The sequence below is a fragment of the Carettochelys insculpta genome, chromosome 1 (genome assembly GCF_033958435.1).
Source record: "Carettochelys insculpta isolate YL-2023 chromosome 1, ASM3395843v1, whole genome shotgun sequence".
In the NCBI taxonomy this organism is placed as follows: domain Eukaryota; kingdom Metazoa; phylum Chordata; order Testudines; family Carettochelyidae; genus Carettochelys; species Carettochelys insculpta.
The window spans coordinates 71,164,982-71,187,198 of record NC_134137.1 but is presented as its reverse complement, the minus strand read 5'-3'; positions in this window follow the sequence as shown (position 1 = coordinate 71,187,198).

The following is a 22,217-nucleotide window of genomic DNA, read 5'->3' as shown; positions in this document are numbered from 1 at the left end:
TTCGAAGTTTACTAATGAAGCGCTGAAATACATATTCAGCGCCTCATTAGCATGCGGGTGGCCGTGGCACTTTGAAATTGACTTGGGTTGCCGCCACGCGGCTCATCCAGATGGGGCTCCTTTTCGAAAGGACCCCGCCTACTTCAAAGTCCCCTTATTCCCATCTGCTCATAGGAATAAGGGGACTTTGAAGTAGGAGCGGTCCTTTCAAAAAGGAGCCCCATCTGGATGAGCCGCATGGCGGCGAGCCGCGTCACTTTCAAAGTGCCGTGGCCACCCGCATGCTAATGAGGCACTGAATATGTATTTCAGTGCTTCATTAGTAAACTTCGAAATGGCCATTTGCGTGGCCATTTCGAAGTTTTTGGCTCATGTAGACACGGCCTATATGGAGAGAGTGGGGGCCCACAAAAACCTTAAAAATACCTTACCTTTACAGGCTCTTCTTAAAAAAAAACCTCCCCAAGGTCATAGATTCCCTGACCCTGGGGGTTATTGCTGCCACTACCAATTGAGAAAACTCTTCTTAAAATGCAGGAAGACAGACTTGGATATCAATCTGTGGAGTAACCCCCAAGCTTCACCCCTCCCTGGCTTGGAAACAGAGAGAAGAATTTAAGATGTAATCTGATAGCGGACCTTTTTCTGTAGGCATGAAAATACACAGACCTTTGTTTAGGAACCAGGAATCAATTTATTTTATTAACAAAACAGAAGATGAAAAACACCAAGAAAGTAAATAAGCATACTTGGTTGCTGGGCATAACAAAACAACTAAATAACATCAAGGTTAGGCAACAGAGAATTACTTCCCTGGGATTCATCTTAGAAGTTACAGAGAAAAAATACATCAACTAGCCTAGAAGTCCAACACCAAACCCAAAATAAAAATTTTGCTTGCTTACTTGCTTGGACTGAGCCATCAGCTGATGGATCTCATCTTCTGTGACACAGTTGATGGGTGACTAAACCAATCCTTGATCATCAGATTCAGTTATAGGTGTCACATAAAAACTTGCCAGCTGCAGGAATTGTACTTTCTTTATGGATCCTATGCTCTTCCTGGAGTGCCTGGATACATGGATTCTCAAAGCCACTCTCTACAGTGATTTGTCACCAGGACAATCTCTCCTCAGCTAGAGTCTGCAGATCATTGGGAGATATGCCACATGCCTTCAAGTTGGCTTTTAAGATGTCTTTCTAGTGCTTATACTGACCACTGACAGAGTGCCTTCCATGAGCAAGATGACCATAGAAGACTACCTTTGGTATCTGTGTATCCTCCATCCTACCAAATAAAAATAACCCGATTGTTTCCAGCTATACATTTCATTTATACTTATATATCTATGTTCTGATGCGGCCGGGATATTTACTACATTCATCAGATATATTGGGCACCCTCAGTTCCACCCACAGAACAGGCTTCTTAGCCTGCTGTTGTTTCCATTTAAAAATAATCTCTCTTTCTCCTCATGTCTCATCTGGTTGCATTCCACAGAGAACCCATTCTGTCTAGGTTTAACCCTTCACAGGCATTCATTCATCACAACAGGTGTTCCTGATAATTACAAGCCAGTGGGTCTAATTTCACTACTGAGCGAACTAGTTGTACCTATAGTAAAGAACAGAATTGCAGACACATAGATTGACACAATTTGTTGGGGAAGAACCAATGTGGTTTTTGCAAAGGAAAATTATGCCTCACTATCCATTAGTACACTTTGAGGGGGCATCAATCATGTAGGCAGAGGAATGCAGTGTATATAGTGTACTTAGCATTCCAAAAAGCCTTTGACAAGATCCATCACAAGTCTGTTAAGCGAAGCAATTTGTCATGGGATAGGAGGGAAGGCCCTCTCATGGGCTGATAACTGGTTAAGAGAATAGGAATAAATGGTTACATTTTAGAATGGAGGCAAATCCCCCAGAGGTCTACACTGGGACCAATCCTTCTCAAAATATTCTTAAATTACCTGGAAAAATTACTAAAAAGTGAGGAGGAAAATTTTGCATATAATATAAAACTGCTCAAGATATTTAAATCCAAAGCACTCTGTGAAGAGCTTCAAGCAGCTCACCCGAAACTAGATGACTAGGCAACAAAAGGCCAGCTAAGATTCAATGTTGATAAATGCAAAATAACCCTTATTGGAAAACACAACCACAACTATGGGTGCGTCTTCACTAGCCGGCTACTTCGAAGTAGCCAGCACAACGTCGAAATAGCACGCGTCGCATCTACACGCGCCGTGTGCTATTTCGACGTTGAAATTGATGATGGCGGTGAAATTGCATCTGAAGATGGGAATAGCACCCTACTTTGATGGTCAACATCGAAGTAGGGTGTGTGTAGATGATCTCCGTCTTGCTACTTCGAAATAGCGGGGTCCTCCATGGCGGCCATCAGCTGAGGGGTTGAGAGACTCTCTGTCCATCCCCTGCGGGGTTCTATGGTCACCGCGTGCAGCAGCCCATAGCCTAGGGCTTCTGGTTGCTGCTGCTGCAGCTGGGGGTCCGTGCTGCATGCACAGGGTCTGCAACCAGTTGTCGGCTCTGTGGATCTTGTGCTGTGCATGGCAAGTGTGTCTGGGAGGGGCCCTTAAAGGGAGCAGCTTGGGGCTTTGCTGGCCTCTTATTTCAATGGGTAGCGCTTGTGCATGTGGATGCTCCGCATTTCCTTCCAGGATGGCTCCTTTCGATGTTCCCTGTCACTACTTCAATGTTGAACGTCGATGGCACCAGCCCTGGAGGAAGTGTGGACGATAAGCGTCAAAGTAGCCTATTTCAATGTCCTAACTTTGAAACAGGCTACTTCGACGTAGTGTGCTCGTGTAGACGTAGCTATATGTATAAAATGATGGTGACTAATTTAGCTGGAGATGTTACCACACCAGAGAAAGGTCTTGTACTCACTGTGGATAGTTCTCTGAAAACATCCACTTACTGTGCAGTGGAGGTCAAAAATGCTAACAGAGTATTGGAAAAGTCAAGAAAGGGATACAGAATAATACAGGATGTCTTTTTGCCTCTATATAAATTGAAGGCACATCCACTTCTTGAATACCCTGTGCAGATATGTCTGCTTTGTCTCAAAAAAAGATATATTGGTATTGCGAAAGGTTCAGAAAACGGCAATAAAAATAAGGTTATAATGTGACTGTCATAAGAGAAACAATTACTATGTCTGGGAATATTCATGTTAAAAGAGAGGCCACTAAAGAAGGATAGCATAAAGGACTATAAAATCATGATTGGTGTGGAGAAAGTGAATCAAGAAAAGTTATTTACTCCTTCCATAGCGCAAAAACTAGAGGTCATCAAATTCAATTAATAGGTAGTAAATGTAAAATAAACAAAAGAAAGTACTTTCTTCACACAACACAAGTCAACCTGTGGAACTCCTTGCCAGAGGGTTTTGAAAAGTCCAAGACTATAACATGATTCAAAAAAAGAGCTAGATAACTTCATGGAGGAAAGGTCCATCAAAGCCTGTTAGCTGGGATGGGGAGGGATGATAGAAGGTAGAAATGAGTGACAGGATGGATCACCTGATGGTTACCTGTTCTATTCTGCTCATTCAATCTGCAGAACCTGATACAGGCCATTGTCAGAGACAAAATTTTGGGGTAGGTGGACCTTGATTCTGTATAACCAGTCTCATGTTCTTATGCTCTAATCTATTCCCTGGTTAAATAAATGGTTAAATAAGAGACATAACATTTTATATATTTTAGAGAAGAAAAATAATTCAGAAAGAATTATTTAACCTATATTATTATTGATATGTTTTTAAAACCAAAGAGAACTTTCCAAGGGTTTGATTCAATAGCCTGTTGTCCATTAGGTACAAAGCATATACAGTAAACTCTAATTCACTCAGTATTTGATCAACTGGAACTCTCAGGTAACCAGCACAATGCTGGCAAACCCTGATCCATGATGCAGCTTCCTTTTCTTTTTCTTTCTTTTTTTTCCCAGACAGTCCCAGGGTGCTGCACAACCGCGCCCCCCCCCCCCGCCACCCCTGCGCCCACAGGCTGAGCAGGTTTATTGGTAGCTCTCCACTCAGAGCTGCAGGTAAGTCCCACTATGCCATGGCTGCTCCTTCCAGTGCCAGCTGGGGTACTCACAGGCCCCTGGTGTCCAGGCAAGGGATTGGCAATTTCTGAGCCCTGCCATCAGTTCTCTGCACAGCACAGTGATATCTGAGCTGCACCAGTGGCTCCATGCACCATGTGTCCATGTGCAAATGCTGCAAGTTAATCCTGCTGTCCTCACCAAAAGTTAAACAGGACAGCAGTTGTGGGGACCCTGCGCTGCGAGGATGGGAGGAGCTGACCTTTTCAATGGGGAGGCACTGACCCCTGCCTGTACCTCCTTCCAGCTACTCTCGATTAACCGGAATATATGCATATCTGTCAACCTCCCAGTCCCTGGGTTGCTGGATACAAGATTTTACTGTGCTCAGTGCTATGTGGACTCAGGTAAAATGATCTCAATAAATTAAAGACAATATTTTTCCCCTAAGTAAGACAGGACAAAAGCCAGTAACACGTTTCATTGCTTTTTGGAAACTCTTTCAGTGACAAAGAAGGATCTAATGGTCACGTCATTGAAATAATGCAGTTTGAGTAACTACTGTTGTCATCTACAAAAGACGAATTCTAGTTGTGGAAGAAATTGGGATAAGGCAACTTTTTTCTTCTTCAAAATTAAATTTCATCCTAGAACATAACAACAATGCACCTACTCTTCCGGTCTGAGGAAGACTAAGAAAAATTACAGCATTTTTTGGTAGATGGTCCAGTACCATAAGAAGAGGAAAGAATGTATGTAGCCTGAAGTGATAATCAGCTCAGACCCTGAATAATAAGTTCTCATGGATCTTTATCCATTTCCTCTCTTATTAGTGTCGTATCATATTCTGATTCTCAATAGGTTTTTTATTTCAGCATTCTTCTTATCTTACAGATTAATTATATGTTGTTGGAAATAATATTGCCTTTTCTACAGAGGCAACATGGTTTTATAGCTGGACCAGAGGGCTTAAAGTTGTGAAATCTGGGTTCTGTTCTGGGCTCTTTGTTAGACAGACCATTTAGTGAATCACAAGGCAAGTCTCTCCAGCTGTAGTAAGGAAATAATAGTGTTTACTTGACTCACAGAGTCACTTTCAGCCCTGATCTTACAGAATCACTTAAGCATATCTACACGTGAGCGCCCTTTTGAAAGGGCGAAAATCGAAGTTTGGTGGTTGAAATAGTGGCCATCGAAAGAGAGCACCCGCCGCCATTTTTCAGATTGGCACTTCAATCCGCTCTTTTGAAGTGTTATTGAGGTCTTTCGAAAGAGAGCGTCCACATGGCTCCAAGCCCTCTTTTGAAAGTAAGGAAGGAAGGAAACGCCGTGGACAGGGTCCCATGGCCAACAAGCCCTTCCTGGGCTGCAGTTGCCACCTCCTTTAAAGGGCCCCTCCCTCCGCCTTCCCCTCCGCACGAGCTGAGTGCTGCCCAGCTTTTACCAGCCCGGCAGAGACGACTCATGCCCACCATGGAGGCCCAGCGACAGCTCCAACAGGAGGACGCCCTCATCATGGATGCCCTGCTGGCAGTACTGTGCACCATTGCTGCAGCTGCACCTGAGCTCATCGGGTGGCTGGGCAGTCCCCCCCGGGATTGCACCCCCCCCGGGTGCCCTGACGCTCTGGACCAACCCCAGCAGCAGCGATTGGTGGGAGCGCATGGTGCTAGAGGAGTGGGGCGAGGAAAGGTGGCTGTGGAACTTCGGCATGTCGAGTATCCCTTCAATGAGATCTGCCACTGGCTCTCCCCTGCACTCCGGCACCACGACACCTTCATGCAGCCAGTCCTCACCCTGTAGAAATGGGTCGCGATCGCCATATGGAAGCTGGCCACCCCAGACTCCTATCATTCCGTGGGACAGCAGTTCAGGGTGGGCAAAGCCCCCGTTGGGGCTGTACTTATAGAGGTAACTTGCGGCTGGGCGGGTGGGGGGCCTGGGGCAAGGGGAAACCTCTGCTGCAAGGGGCCAGATGGGGCAGGGGCTGAATGGGAGGGGGGCAGAATGGGCCCAAGGTGGGGGGCAATGGCTGCCACACCTGCACTACAGCACGTGTCCCCCTTCCCCATCTTCAGGTCATCAGGACCATCAACACGATGCTGCTCCATAGGGTCGTCCACCTGTGGGATCTGGACAACACTGTTGCCTGCTTCCAGGACTTGGGCTTCCCAAACTGCAATGGCACTTTGGATGACATGCTCATCCCCATCTGCACCCTGCCACACAGTAACAACCAGTACATCAACCGGAAGGGCTACCATTCAGTGGTGCTTAAGGCCCTGGTGGATGCAAGGGGCTGGTTCACCAACCTCTACATGGGCTGGGCCATCTGCACTCACAATGCCTCAGTCTTCTGAAACTCCAGCCTCTGCCACCACATGGGGGCTGGCACCTTCATCTCCCAGTGGGAGATCCCTGTGGCAGAGGACCACTGCATGGTGGCAAATGTGGCATACCCTCTGCAGCTCTGGCTCATGAGGCTGTACATGGGACACCTCAACCCCACCTGGGAGTCTTTCAATGATCACCTCAACCACGCCCACAAAGTGATGGAGTGTGCCTTTGGGTGCCTAAAAGGGCGGTGGGTGGAGGTGCCTCCTCATGCAACTGGAGGTCGGGGTCCTCAACGTGCCCCAGGTAGTGGGCACCTGTTGTATCCTCCACAACATCGTGGAAGGAAAGTGGGGCACCTATGTTCCCTGGGGGCCCTGCGGCTGGTGCTGTGTATGAGCAGCTGGGCACTGTCCCCATCTGCCAGGCCCACCAGGATGACCACCACATCTGGGAGACCCTCAGGCAGGCCTTTGCCAATGGCCACCTCTGAACCTCATGTATGCCCACATCCCACGTACATCTGTCACCCACTGTCCCCAACACCCCCACCCCCACCAGCACCTCACCTGCACATTCACCACCCACCATCCCCCTGAGGAGCACAGCATGGAGTGGTGAATAATAAAGAAACACTTATAAAACTGGGTGTTGGTAAGTATGTACGGGGGGGGAAACCTAACTTGGAGGGGGAACCTAACCTGAGGGGGGGAACCTTACCTGGAGGGGAGTTGGGGGAACCCAACTTGGAGGGGGGAACCTAACTTGAGGGGGAACCTAAATTGGAGGAGGGAGAAACTAACTGGGAGGGGGGCAAGGTGCTCATTCCGGGGCAAGGGTGGTGGGACTTGAGCCCCATCGGCCCCTGGAGTCCCTGCCCCCACTGGGTGTGGGGTCCCTGGCAGGGAGGGGAGGGTGCGGGTAACACCTGCAAATATTGCCAGCAAGTGGGCCTGGTGAGGGTGGAGGGGGTGGGCTCAGTGGGGGCAGAGGGGGCAGGACCAACAGGGGGAGCCGCCAGGGGAGACACAGTGGTCGTATGATCCTGGACAGCATGGCCAATGCCCTCCAGGGTGTTCAGCAGCCTATCCCAGGCTGCCCTCCGCCACTCCATGTCAGCCCGGGTGAGCTGGAGGTGTTCTTCAGCCACCTCGGTCTGGCACTGGCTGGCTGGGTCCTCCTCAGCCCAGCTGGGGGCCCTCCAGCCACAGCCCCAATGGCACGCTGCCTGGGGTGGTGTCTGGACACCTCCAAGGGCTGCGGGCAGGCTCTCAGGGACAAGGGACTGTGTGGGGCTCTCCCAGCCCATAGATGGTGTGGCTGTGTGGAGAGGAGGAGAGCATGTCAGTAGTGTGTCCCAGACAGAGGGGACCCAGATGTGGCCTACCTGCCTGAGCCCACCCCATGGGGCCCCCACCCCCTCCAAGGGCAACCCACCCCCTGCACTGACCAGACCTTCCAGCCTGGGTGTGCATGCAGGGGTCTCTCCTGCAGGTGGCCCTTCCCAGCCTGCAGTGTGCGGTCCCCAGGCTCTATCCGGCACCGTCCAGCTGCCACCCCTGTGTGGCTTATGGCACTGTCCACTGAGGGCGGGTGCTGGGCATTGCTGGTGCACCACCGCAGGGTACCACATCCCATGTGGGAGCTGGCCTGTGTGTGGGCGCCTAGCCGTTAAGTTGCCCCCACCCTGTGGAGTAGGTGTGTGCCCCTCCCTGTATGTACCAGAGGGTACCTCAGTGATATCCGGGGATGTCCGGCCCTCAGTGTCCTTGCTGGAGAAGCAGGAGGGGATGACGATTGTGAAGTCCCCCTCCTCACTTGACCAGTCCATGGTCCGCTCGCCCTCCTGGGTCCCCGGTCTGGGCTGCTTCTCCTCCTCCTCTGGCTGCAGCTCCTTCCCTGAGGTGTCCAGGAATGCCGGGGGAGGTGAACTCTCCTGACGCCCCAGGATGCCCTGGAGCTCCCTGTACAAGGGGCATGTTGCTGGAGCTGCCCTGGAGCATCCAGCCTGGTCCCTGGCCTTGGGCATATCCCTGGCACAGGTCCTTAATCTTGGAGCATACCTGCTCCAGGATGCGCTCCGGCTTGCCCCTGGTCTGGAGGCCCTGTGCCAGGCAGCCAAAGGCTGCGGCATTGCGCCACTTCACCCCCATGTGGTGCAGGACCTCCTCATCCTTCCACATGCTGAGAAGGTCCCAGAGCTCCCACTCTATCCAGGAGGGTGCCCATGCTTTTTTCTCCCCCCGGGAGCCCTGCGGGGGCTCTGAGGGTGGACCGTGGGGCTCGTGGGGGGCTGGCTGCTGGCCATGCTGGTGCTGGAGCATGGGGCTGCAGCACGTGCACAGGCTGCTCCTAGCACTCTCTCAGCTTCCTGCCATGGGTTTCCTGCGTGCACGTGGCTTTAAGGCAGCCTAACACAGGGACCATAGAGTCCCGCTGCTGCCAGCTGGAGCATCCCAGTGCTCCAGCTGATCGGCACCATGGTGGACCCGTATTTTGAAAGAGCAGACTGTGGAGCATTTACACATGCACTCTTTCGATTTAGTATTTTGAAAGGGGCCAATCTTCCTGACCTGGGATTGGGGTTCAGATTTCGAAGTCTGTGCCCCGTTCTTTTGATTTTCTTTCGAAAGATGGGTTTACATGTGTGGACGCTTGTCCTACTCTTTTGAAAAAGGGCCATTTATTTCGAAGTCTTGTGCACGTGTAGACACAGCTTTAAAGCCCCTAACCATGCAAAGACTTCTGCATGTACTCAACTTAATTCCCAGTGGGACAATTTACATTCTTGAAATAAGACGTGAGTAAACCTCCTCAGGACTGAAATCTAGATCACTAATGTTTGAAATGTACTTTGAGATCCATTGAGAAAAGAAAGTTAAATTATTTTTTAAAATTTACATTACACATTAATGTATAAAATGTATTTGAATGAGGAAAATAAAAATATTTTTGTTTCTATATTTTCAATAAAATTAATTTATTGTTTGTAGTGTTACATTGTTTCAGCATGGTGGTATTAGCTAAACAGAAGCACTAGATGTTATCTTTCTCTATACCACTATGCACCTACCCATGAATACTTGCTCTACTTGTTATTCATGACTCTGCATTAGAAATATACATCCAAATAGTTCATTGGATAAACTCAACAAAAGTGTTTTACATTGTTTGGATTCTCTTTGGGTTAAATATAATCATGAAAACTGACATGAAATACCACCTATCCTCACTGAAAAACACTGAGTTCTTATATGAAGACACATGCCTCTTGTTCAAAAAGAAGAATTTAAAGGACCCCATTCCTTAAGATGATGTCAGTTAATACTTTTCACAGAAGGCAAAGAAGGAGATAAAACAAATGGAAAAAAACCCAAGAAATAAAGAGACCTGTTAACCAAAATCATATGGGACAAAAAAAAAAAAAAAAAATTGGCTACACCTATACCAAAGTGATCTTTTGAAAAAAACCCTTTCAGAACAGATCTTCCAAAAGAACTTTTTTTGAAAGAGTGCATGTACACACACACATGCACGCACGCACGCACACACAAACAAAAAACAGATCAAAAAAGTGATCTGCTCTTCCAAAAGAAAGCATCTATGCAGCCCCTGGCTCTTTCGGAAGAACAGGCCAGGGATCAAAAAATCAGGTGCCATAAAGACTGCTCTTTCCAAAAAAAAAGGGCCTGTGAAGCATCTACACATTTCCTTTCAAAAGAAACTTTTGAAATAAGGTGCAATAATGAAACAGGAGTGGAAGTCTGCTTTCGAAAGGAGCACTGTATTCTTTCGATTTACTTTTGAAAGAACACTTTTTGTGTTTAGACTCTGTGGATCTTTCAGAAGAGCCCCCTTAAGACCTTGCTAATGTAAATGCAGCCATTATGAATTGGACAAGTCAATTTTCAGTTATAAGAAAGAAAAAAAGTAAGTATAACATCTCAAATGTTTTGTAATGAAGTAACAGATTGTCTTATAAGTAAAGATGTATTTTTCTCCAATGTATTATGTGCTTTCTTAGGAAATTAACTGGAATACTCAGCATTTAAATGCTGTGGTGTACATCCTAAGGGGTCTATTCATAGGGGCTATGTCTACACTAGCCCAAACTTCGAAATGGTCATGCAAATGGCCATATCAAAGTTTACTAATGAAGCACTGAAATACATATTCAGCACCTCATTAGCATGCGGGTGGCCGTGGCACTTTGAAATTGACATGGCTTGCCGCCGCACAGCTCGTCCAGATGGGGCTCCTTTTCGAAAGGACCCTGCCTACTTCGAAGTCCCCTTATTCCCATCTGCTCATAGGACTTTTACTTTTACTTAGTTTGGTATTCAAGACCATGGGCAAGAAAATAAAGAAACGGCTTAGAAACTGGGCAACTACATGCAGTAAAAAGTAGAGAAATTATGCATATGATGAGATAATATGTTGCTATTAGTGACAGATTTTACTTTCACCGTTAAGAAATGGCAGAGCTGTTAGATAGTTTTACTGCTCTCTCAGGATGTAATATAAACTAAGTAAAAATGGAAAACATTAGATAGTAAATGTTCTCTAGATGAATTGCATTTTGTCTTCAATCAGATGTCCAAGAGAATGTCTCACTAGCTAGTCATTTAGAAAAATAATGTGTAGATGAATTGGCTATTACTTAGTAAGTAACACTATATCTGCAGTACAGAGTTTTGTCAATACACAGGCTCTGACACAGGCTGGAGTTGTGGAACATGCGTTCATCCTGGGCCAGACCTGACCACTGGATGTAAATGTTAATGAAGTGTCCATGATGGTCAACCAGGGCCTTCAGCACCATGGAAAAGTATCCCTTGTCATTGATAGTCTCGGCCACACTGTTGTCTAGGGCATGGATGATAATGTGGGTCCTGTCGATAGCTCTGAAGCAGTTTGGAAACCCATGGGCAGTGAATCTGGCCATGACCGTGTCCATATCTGCCAGATGGAAGACCCTCCACAGCAGAAGCACTAGTTGTTGGCCATCGCAACCTACATGAGGAGGGAACCAGACATACACATCAGAAATGTAGAAAGGGAGCCCATGGGTCCAGGGGCATCCCTCTCCTCCTTCCATCTGCTCCTCCCCCAGGGTTTCCAGGAACCCCCTGTATGAGGCCACCCTCCCAGCAGCAGGGCTGTGTGTGGGTGGGGTGGCATGGTCCCCTTGTGATGACGCTTCACCCCCACCCCTCTTCACTCCCCCAACCCCATTTTCTGAAGGTCCCCCTTTGGCAGGACCCCCCTTCCTGTGAAGAGACTGAAGACGAAGAGTGTCTTACCCCCATGGGGAAGGCCCCGATAGTGGACTTCCCCACACTAAACTGGTTTCCCAGGAGGTGGTAGTTGTCAGAGGTGGCAGATTTCCATAGAGTTATGCTGACATGCTTCTCCATAGAGATGATGGCCATAGCCAGATGTCTTGTCTCTGGAGGGCAGGGGTCAAGCCAGACCCTGAACTCCAGGAAGGTGAAGATGTCCTTCCTCATACAGAAGTTCTGGACCACCGCCATTCATCTCAGTGCCCAATGACAGGCCAGTCCCACCAGCTGGAATTGGTGCAGTGCCTCCAGATCTGCCTGTGCACCCAGGGGGGCAAGCACAAGTGAGACCATATGGCACTAACAGAGTGTTCCTCAAAACTGGTCCCAGGCATGCCCTCTCTGAGGAAGAGGATGATGGCCATGAGGATGTGCCACAGGTGTTGAAGCAACTGTGAGTGGGGCCAGTGAAAGCCTGGGGGCTGCTCTGGAACCATGGCCGGCTAGAAAGTGCTGTGTCTCTCAGAAAGCATTGGAGCCCTGCTGTAACAGCTGTGCTGCTCCTTGTGGAGGTAGGCACGCCCCTGTATGGGCAGGGAACTGGCATCTAGGTGGGTGGGGGAAAGCTTTTAAGGGAGTGTCTTGCTTGGGCTGGGTCTGACATATATTTTGTCAGAAGACCTCTTCTGACAGAAGTTTCTGTCAACAAATCACTCTCATCTAGACATAGTCTAAATTATTTACAATATTCAGAAAAGCGTCCATTTACTATTTCAGAAATACCAGACAAAGGATAAGAAACAAAACAAAAGAAGACAGTGTCTGAATACTAGTGAGATTTTGTTGTTAAAAATTTAAAGACTGGAAGGAGAAACCAAACAATGTCTCCAGATATTTCAGGCTGAGAACAAATATAAACAAATGCAGCTCTACAGCCTAATGCAAGACAGTAGTCACATTCATGAATGAAGAAGAGCAGCCAGGGAAAGAGGAACACAGTTCCAACGTACTATAGAAAAAGACTGTTAAAGGATCACATTAACTTTTTGGGGACTCACTAATTCAGAGACCAGATTAAATATATGCTTGAGATCCTGCTTCTGATAAACAAAACAGGGCTTGTTGAACTAGCACATCTCAGCAGCACATTGCTGTTATGTCTGGAAGAAGCTGTTTATATTATTCATTCCGTGGTCAGTGCTACATTAATGTCAACTAGAAGTATTAAAACGCTCCGTGGTATAAACTGGGGACAGATAGCTTGTCACTCACAAGCCAGCTTCACTTTATATCCTCAGATTACTTTGTAATCTTGGCTAAATAGGAAATTACAGCCCTACTAGTGGTTCATTTCTACTCTCTCACAATGTCCATCCAGACCCTCACAGGACCAAGCAAAGAGCTGGTCAGTATTTTTCAAATTTGCAAAATGACAGCTGCTAAAATCCTTCCTGGTTTTGTTGTTGTTGTTGTTGTCATTTGTTAGCAGTTCTATGAGCTGGCTCAGGTCCCATGCAAGACAATGGCAGTCTTGTGGGACAAAAAGATCAGACCCATTTCAATTACAAACGTGATTCGTCTTTGTTACATCTGTGCTATGTTTGTAAAAATTACTGGAAAGCACTTGGACAAATGACAGAAGAAATTTAAAATAGTGTAGCCTTGATGGTTTATAAACCACACATTGTGTGTTGGAGATATATATATATATATATATATGTCAAGATAAACAAATAAAAATACTTTAACCTCATGTTGGATACATATATTTATCTGTTGGAGCTATAGTTATAGGTATCCAACATGAGGTTAAAGTATTTTTTTTTGTTTATCTTGACAGAGAGAAAACTCAGTGTAATAAATTTGATACTTTGAAGCCTGAATTAGTGTATATAGATGTTCAGTTGGTGGTATCTTTCTCCTATAAATTATTCAACAATTTGGGGGGAATGAAATATTCATTTTATGATAATGATGATGACATCCATTACTCTACTCTAAAATGACTTGCTCTCAAGAGATAGATTATGGACTTTTATAGAACTCTAATGCTGAAATGTTAAGGGACTGATACTTGTCAGAATGTTAATATGATATACTTAGCAAATAGTCATCTATGGCTTGATTCTGTGACATACTGTCTCCATCCATGCAGAACAAGTTGCAATATTGAGATATTTCACTTTTGTGTAATTTCAAATACTTTTGCTTATACTTATGCTTGAATGACCATAATTACAATGTAAAGCTGTGTTAGACATGATAAAAATGTAAGTTGAATCTTAGCATTTTATCAAAAAAAATTTACTGTAACATACTTTTTTTCTACTGTTGACTCTGGGATGTAAATATATGTAAAGAACAGGGTGTCTAACAAGCTGAAACCTAGTCAGCCCAGATCAGGACCAGGGCTTATCACATATTTTATTATCTTATAAAAATAAGGATAATTATTATTATGAAATAATACAAGTGAAGAGTCCATCTGTATATACTATAGTGGTTTATCCCTATTAAATTTCTTAACATTAATACATTTTAAAATCCAAAACTAATTTTATAAAGGCATGTGATCATAATTTGGAAGATACTTGCCTGTAGTTAAATAAAGTGTAGCCCAAGAATGTATACAAAAATCCAGTTGTTAGAGGTAAAGCTTCATGGAAAGTATTTTTAAACAATTTTAGTAGCCCTAATATCCCAATCATTCATAGCGTATCAATTTCATATCGTGACCTGTATGGTCAAAGAGTTAACTGGTATTTTGGGATTTGCATGTTCCAAACCTCAAATGCTAACATATCCTGAAATTTGAAAGAAGATAAACAATGAATACCTCTTAAGATAATTACTAATTTTTGTTATTTGTAGAAAGCCATTAAGTATTTTTTTTCTAATTTAGAAAACTGGAGATTCATAAATATTAAATTGAGTTTTATTTTTAGTTGTCAGTTGTCTATAAATATAGAAAGTCATTGATACTACAGCATTTCTTAATCAGGCTCCAATGTCCATTTATTTATGCCCTACTGAATAAATAATATTTGTTGTTAAGTTACCTAATACATATTCATATGACAGAACATTTGAATGATCTGTGACCACATATCTACTGTCATAAGAAGGAATGGGATAGATGACTTTCTCCTCAAAAACCATCTGCCACTGCTACTCAGTCTAAAACACAGCATTCTCAACTCCCCATTGACTTCAAGGGAAGTTGAGCATGTTCCCAACCTTACAGGACTCGGCTTCAATACATTACTGTACACTGTAAATATTTACAAATTTTAAAAACTGAAATAGAGCCCCTCAGTATATTGGTAACGAATAACTTGTGTATGTGCTACACTAGACAAAATGAGATGTAAGAATGTTAGCTGATATCACATAGCTTTTGTTTTGTTTTGTTTTCTTAGTCCCCTATTAGTACTATCCTTCCAACAGTTATGCACATGAGCTACTTGACCCACTTAATAATACCATTTTGAAGTGTTTAAAGTTATTGACACGCATGCATGTTTGTGGGTCAGGGCCTTAAAATTGCTTCCTGAGGTGGCAAACTCTTTCTTATCCTAGTAATTATAACTCACACAAATAGTCCCAGTGATTTCAACATCTCTAACTCTATCAGTAAAGTTTGGGCACTTTGTTCTGAATCCTTCAAAACTAAAACAAGCAACTGCAAGGGGTTTGCATGTTGTGTTCCAGGGCCTTATTGGAAAACCAGGGATATGCAGTCATAAACCCTAAGGGTGCATCTACACTAGCAAGTACATTTGAAATCCAGGTCACATGACCGAGGTCTTTCAAAAGAACCTGCAGAGCACCTGCACATACATAGAGCTCTTGCAAAATTAACTTTGAAATAACTCCCCTGTTCTTTCAAAGTCGGTCCTCTGTTGCCATGATGGGAAGAGCACCCTCCTTCGAAAGATAATTTTGAAAGAGAGCAAGTGTAGATGCTCTGTGGTCTGCTCTTTTGAAAGAGGGAGTCCTCCATGGTGGTAATTAGCTAGCAGGTTGTGGTGCCACTCACAGCACAAGTGGACCTCTACAGCTCCAGTATCCAGCTGCATTTAAGGAAGCAGGCTCCCAGAAACTGTCAGGCCAGCCAGCTGCCAGCCAGCCGACATCTGTGATGCTCCAGCCAGCCAAATGCCCTCCCTAGAATCATGGGCAGTGACCCCAACCCCCGCCCACCCCGGGGGACCCCCAAGGACAACAGGGAGCTCTCCCAGCACCAGGCCCCCTCCTGGAGAGAGGCTGAGCTGCAGGACACCCTCACCCTCCATGCAGATGAGGATGTCCTGCACCAGATGGGGTCTGGTGCAGAAATGCAGCAGCATTCCAGTGCCACACGAACAACATCACTGGCTGGGGTCACCCCACTCAGACACTGGAACAGGTGAGGTACAAGGTGAAGGAGCTGCGCCAGGGATACTGCAGGGTCTGGGACAGGTCTGGGTGATCAGGGGCAGTACCCACCAGCTGCTCCTATTACAAGACCTGGACCAACTCCTTGGGGCCAAGGAGGCAGGACCCCCAGCTGTGATGCTGGATACAGCAGACCTGGCAATGGAGCAGGAGCCCATGACAGGGACTGAGGGGGAGGACAGCCCTGGACTTGAGGCCGGCACCAGGAACCCACAGAGGATAGACACCACCAGTAATAATGAGGGCTCAAGCAAAGGGGTCCTCGTCAATGACATCCCATCCAAGCCCCATCCACCTGTACGTCGCCCAACTTCCTGGACAGACCCACAGGTAGCTGACCCACACACCAACCACCCTAGGGATGGAGGATGGGGTGTTCAGGCCTGCCCAGGGTGGCCACAGCCCTTCCATATGCCTGCCATCCTGGGGCCAGTGGACCCCAGATGGCCACGTTTCCTGGGCCCGGGCATTGGGCACCACATGGGTGGGACAGCACCACAGTCCAGCTGGTTGTGGAGGGACCAGGGGCAGAGTGGGGCAGCCTGCGCCCTTGACACCCATGCAGGGAACCTCGGGACATGGGCATCTCAGGGCACCTGGGGGAGGTCACAAGGTTCTGTGCCTGGGACTAATGCCAAACCCTGCTCTCCCCTTCTGTATCAGCCCAACCAGCAAGGGCGAGGGGGAGCAGCCCAGATCCCATGCTGTCCCTGCATGAGCCATTCACCGGGCTGTCCACCGGCACCACCAGGGTGGGGAGGAGGAAATGGGGGATGCTGCCCACACTGCAGAACTGCAGGACCTTTCCGGCATGCTGCAGGAGGGCTGGCCATGGGGTGGGAGGCCTGGGACCGGGTGGCAGCCAACCTTGATACTCTGACCCAGGCTGTGGCCAGCTGCCTGGCCTCAACTGCTGCTCCATTGCCACCCACTCCTGCAGCCATCCTTCCTGCCCCTACCCCACTGTCTCCCATCCACCCATTAGCCACCCACCCTCCCACCTCCCCTGCCTACCTCCCTGGTCCCACAGTCAGCCTCCCCCCTTCCAACCTCCTCCCCGCCCCTGTCTGCCCTCTGACCACTCCCCATGTGCTGACCCTGCAGTGCTAACAGAGGCCTCACCCCAGCTGCACCCTTACCTGTCCATGCTGCTGGCCCTGGTCCAGCCCTGATGGGGTCCCTGGACATGGGGGAGATGGGGACAGTGTTGATGATGGGGATCACACCTGTTGAGTCCCCTGGAGGGCGAATGCTGCCCCCCTTCCATGGAGGCTCCCTAGGGCTCCCTGGAAGCCCACCTGGGGCCGCTGCTCCCCTGTAGGTGGTAAAGGTCTTCTTCCCCTATCAACCAAAAAAAGAGTTACATTAAATCAATGTGGATCAGCTGAGAAGAGTTGCCACAGGCCAATGAGGATCAGCTGAGAAAATTTTACTTCATGAGAATTAGAAACACCTAAATACAATTAAATGTCGCCCCAAACCTTTTATAGCCTCCTCATGTTAAGTGAAGGAGGAAAAATAGCTGTTAGACTGCTGTTGGGCGAGTGACCTCAGAGAAATAAGCATCTCCAAAGGGAAAGGCTGTGCTCCTTCCCATAGGGCCAACAGAAAAGTCTGCATGCCTACTAAGATAAAGACTGACTTCCCACTGCAGGAGAGAGGAATGGATTTACTCCAGGCCCATCTTGCCAAAGAGAGGAGTGCTGAGGCTAGTCAGACAAAGATGGCATCTTGTCAAAATATTCAAGTGAATATTTCAACTGAAGCCAAAGGAAAGACAACATGAGTAAATTAACTGACCAAGTGCAGTAGGGAGGCCTATCTTGTCTTGGTTCTCCATCTTCAGTTTAATTTTTGAGGAAAGTTTAATAAGATTGGGACTTTTTCTCTTGGAAAAGAGGTGATGCGGGGAAGTGCATGATAGATCTCTATAAAATCATGAGTGGTGTGCGGACAATAGATAAGGAAGTGCTATAACACCAGAATTGGGGTGGATGTTCACCAAATGAAATCAATAATCAAGTTTAACACAAACAAACAATAAAGAAAGCATTTTTTCACACAGTGTACAGTCAAACTGTGGAACTGGTTGCCAGAGGATGTTGTGAAGCACAAGATTATAGCAGGGTTCAAAAATTGCTAGATAATTTCTTGGAAGATAGGTTCAGCAATGGCTGTTTTGCCAGTAAGCAGGAATGAAGTCCATAGCATGTGGTTGCTAGAAGGTGGGAATGAGCTAGAAGGGATGGATCACTTGATGGCTACCCATTGTGTTCATTCCCTCTGGGGCACTTGGAACTGACCACTGTTGAAAGATTGGACTACTGTGGTCTATGATTCATCACCAAAAATAAGCTCTGGGACTGCAATCAATAAGGTGTAATGCAGCCCTCCAAGAGCTGATGCAACTCCTGAACCATTAGTATATCAGCTTACAGTGACCATAACATAATAACATTTAATATTCCTGTGTTGGGAAGAACACCACAAGAGTCCAACACTCTGGTATTTAATTTCAAAAAGGGGAATTACACAAAAATGAGGACGTTAGTTAAACAGAAATTAAAAGGTAGAGTAACTAGAGCAAAATCCCTGCAAGCTGCGTGGAAACTTTTCAAAGATACCATATTAGAGACCCAACATAAATTTATACCCCAAATTAAAAAACACAGTAAGAGACCTAAAAAAAAGCCACCATGGCTTAACAACCACGTAAAAGAGGCAGTGAGAGATAAAAAGGCATCTTTTAAAAAGTGGAAGTCAAATCCTAGTGGTCAAAATAGAAAGGAATATAAACTCTGCCAAATTAAATGTAAAAATGTAATAAGAAAAGCCAAAAAAGATTTTGAGGAACAGTTAGCCATAAATTCAAAAAACAATAGTAAAATGTTTTTTAAGTACATTAGAATCAGGAAGCCTGCTAAAAAAGCAATGGGGCCCCTGGACAATACAGACGTAAAAGAAACAATCAAGGAAGATAATGCCATTGTGGAAAAACTAAATGATTTCTTTGCTTAAGTCTTCACGGCTGAGGATGTTAGAGAGATTCCCAAATCTGAGCCGTCCTTTATGGGTAACAAATCTGAGGAACTGTCCCAGGCTGAAGTGTCATTAGAGGAGGTTTTGGAACTAATTGATAAGCTAAACAGTCATAAGTCTCCGGGACCAGATGGCATTCACCCAAACGTTCTGAAAGAACTCAAATGTGAAATTGCGGAACTATTAACGGTGGTTTGTAACCTATCCTTTAAATCAGCTTTGGTACCCAATGATTGGAAGACAGCTAATATAACACAATATTTAAAAAGGGCTCTAAAGGAGCAATTATAGACTGGTAAGTCTAACGTCAGTACCGGGCAAATTAGTAGAAACAATAGTAAAGAATAAAATTGTGAGACACGTAGAAGAACATGATTTGTTGAGCAAAAGTCAACATGGCTTCTGTAAAGGGAAGTCGTGTCTCACTAATATATTAGAGTTATTTGAATGGGTTAACAAGCATGCAGATGGGGGGATCCAGTAGAAATAGTATACTCAGATTTCCAGAAAGCCTGTGACACAGTCCCACAACAAAGGCTCTTATGTAAATTAGATGGTCACGGGATAGGAGGAAAGATCCTTTCATGGATTGGGAACTGGTTAAAAGACAGGAAACAAAGGGTAAGAATAAATGGCAAATTTTCACAATGGAAGGGGGTAACTGGTGGCATTCCCCAAGGGTCAGTCCTGGGACCAATCTTGTTCAATTTATTCATCAATGATCTAGAGAAAGGGGTAAGCAGTGAGGTGGCAAAGTTTGCAGATGACACCAAACTGTTCAGGATAGTCAAAACCAAAGCAGACTGTGAAGAACTTCAAAAAGATCTGAGCAAACTGAGTGATTGGGCAGCAAAATGGCAAATGAAATTTAATGTGGGTAAGTGTAAGGTAATGCACATTGGGGAAAAAAACCCTAATTATACATATAATATTATGGGGGTAAATTTAGCTACAACAGATCAGGAAAGGGATCTTGGAATTGTAGTGGATAGTTCTCTGAAAACATCCACACAATGTGCAGTGGCAGTCAGTAAAGCAAATAGGATGTTAGGAATAATTAAAAAGGGATAGAAAATAAGATGAAGAATATCTTACTTCTCCTATATAAAACTATGGTACACCCACATCTTGACTACTGCGTGCAGATGTGGTCTCCTCACCTCAAAAAAGGTATATTGGCATTAGAAAAGGTTCAGAAAAGGGCAACTAAAATGATCAAGGGTTTGGAATGAGTCCAATATGAGGAGAGGCTAGAAAGACTGGGACTTTTTAGTCTAGAAAAGAGGAGACTGAGGTGCGATATGATAGAGGTATATAAAATCATGAATGGTGTGGAGAAAGTGAATACAGAAAAGTCATTTACTTCTTCCCATAATATAAGAACTGGAGGACACTAAATAAAAGTAATGGGTAGCAGGTTCAAAACTAATAAAAGAAAGTTTTTCTTCACACAGCGCACAGTCAACCTGTGGAACTCCTTACCAGAGTACTTTGTGAAGGCCAGGACTCTAACAGAGTTTAAAAAAAGAGCTTCATAAATATTTGGAGGTTAGATCCACAGATGGCTATTAGCAAGGGTTAAGGTATGGTGACTAGCCTTTTGTCGAAGACAGGAGATGGATGGTAGGAGACAAATTGCTTGATCATTGCCTTCGGTTCACCTCCTCAGGGGCACCACGCATTGGCTACTGTCGGCAGACAGGATACTGGGCTAGATGGACCTTTGGTCTGACCCAGTATGGCCGTTCTTATGTTCTTATGTTATGTACAGAATATCATGCACATGACACATTTGTGATTCTATAGTTTAGACTTGGCAAGTTTAGATCTTAATGACCAGCTTCACAAATCAGAGGCAGCTATGAGCAAGGAGTAGTCTCCAGCAGTGCAATTCCAATGGAGCTGTCTGTCTAGGGAGTTGGAACAGCAGGAGAGATGCAAGGTAATAATCTAAAGTTTATGTAGCCCAGGTGATCATGTAGGGATATAACTAGGTTCTGAATTAATATAATTAATACTGCTAGGAGTCCTGTTTCATTTTAAAGGCTAACAAATTTATTTGGCCATAATTTTTCATGGCTTGGAACCCACTTCATCAGATGTATGTGATGAAGTGGGTTCCAGACCACAAAAGCTTATGCCCAAATAAAATTGTTTGTATTTAGGTTGCCACAGGACTCCTTGGCCGTGTCTACACGTGCCCCAAACTTCGAAATGGCCATGCAAATGGCCATTTCGAAGTTTACTAATGAAGCGCTGAAATGCATATTCAGCGCTTCATTAGCATGCGGGCGGCAGCAGCGCTTCGAAATTGATGCACCTTGCCGCCACGCGGCGCGTCCAGACGGGGCTCCTTTTCGAAAGGAAGCCACCTACTTCGAAGTCCCCTTATTCCCATGAGCTCATGGGAATAAGGGGACTTCAAAGTAGGCGGGGCCTTTTCGAAAAGGAGCCCCGTCTGGACGCGCCGCGCGGTGGCAAGGCGCGTCAATTTAGAAGCGCTGCTGCCGCCTGCATGCTAATGAAGCGCTGAATATGCATTTCAGCGCTTCATTAGTAAACTTCGAAATGGCCATTTGCATGGCCATTTCGAAGTTTGGGGCAAGTGTAGACGTAGCCCTTATTGGTTTTACTGAAACAGACTAACATAGCTACCCCTTTGAATAAAAGGAAAGTACTCACACTTTTTTTGTTAGTTTCCTTCAATTAGATTAGAATATTGGCTTGCAAGACAGCTCTCAACCACTCAGTTCCACAACAGGGAAATAGTTTTACCATGCACAGAGTGCCTTCTGTCCCTACCTTCCTTTGAAAAGAATTATTCCTTTTAATATTTAAAACATAAAAGTTGCTCCAATTACTGCAAATGATCTAGCCTGAAGCAAGGGAAATCAGGGTTAGAATAGAATTGGTTGAGCTATGCCCACATGACTCCAGCCTGACTACTACACAGGTCTCACAACAATGGCACTTGTGTAATAGTACTAAGGTTTTATGGGGTCAAGTAAATGTCCCAATCCTGAGTTCATTAAACTCAATTAGATT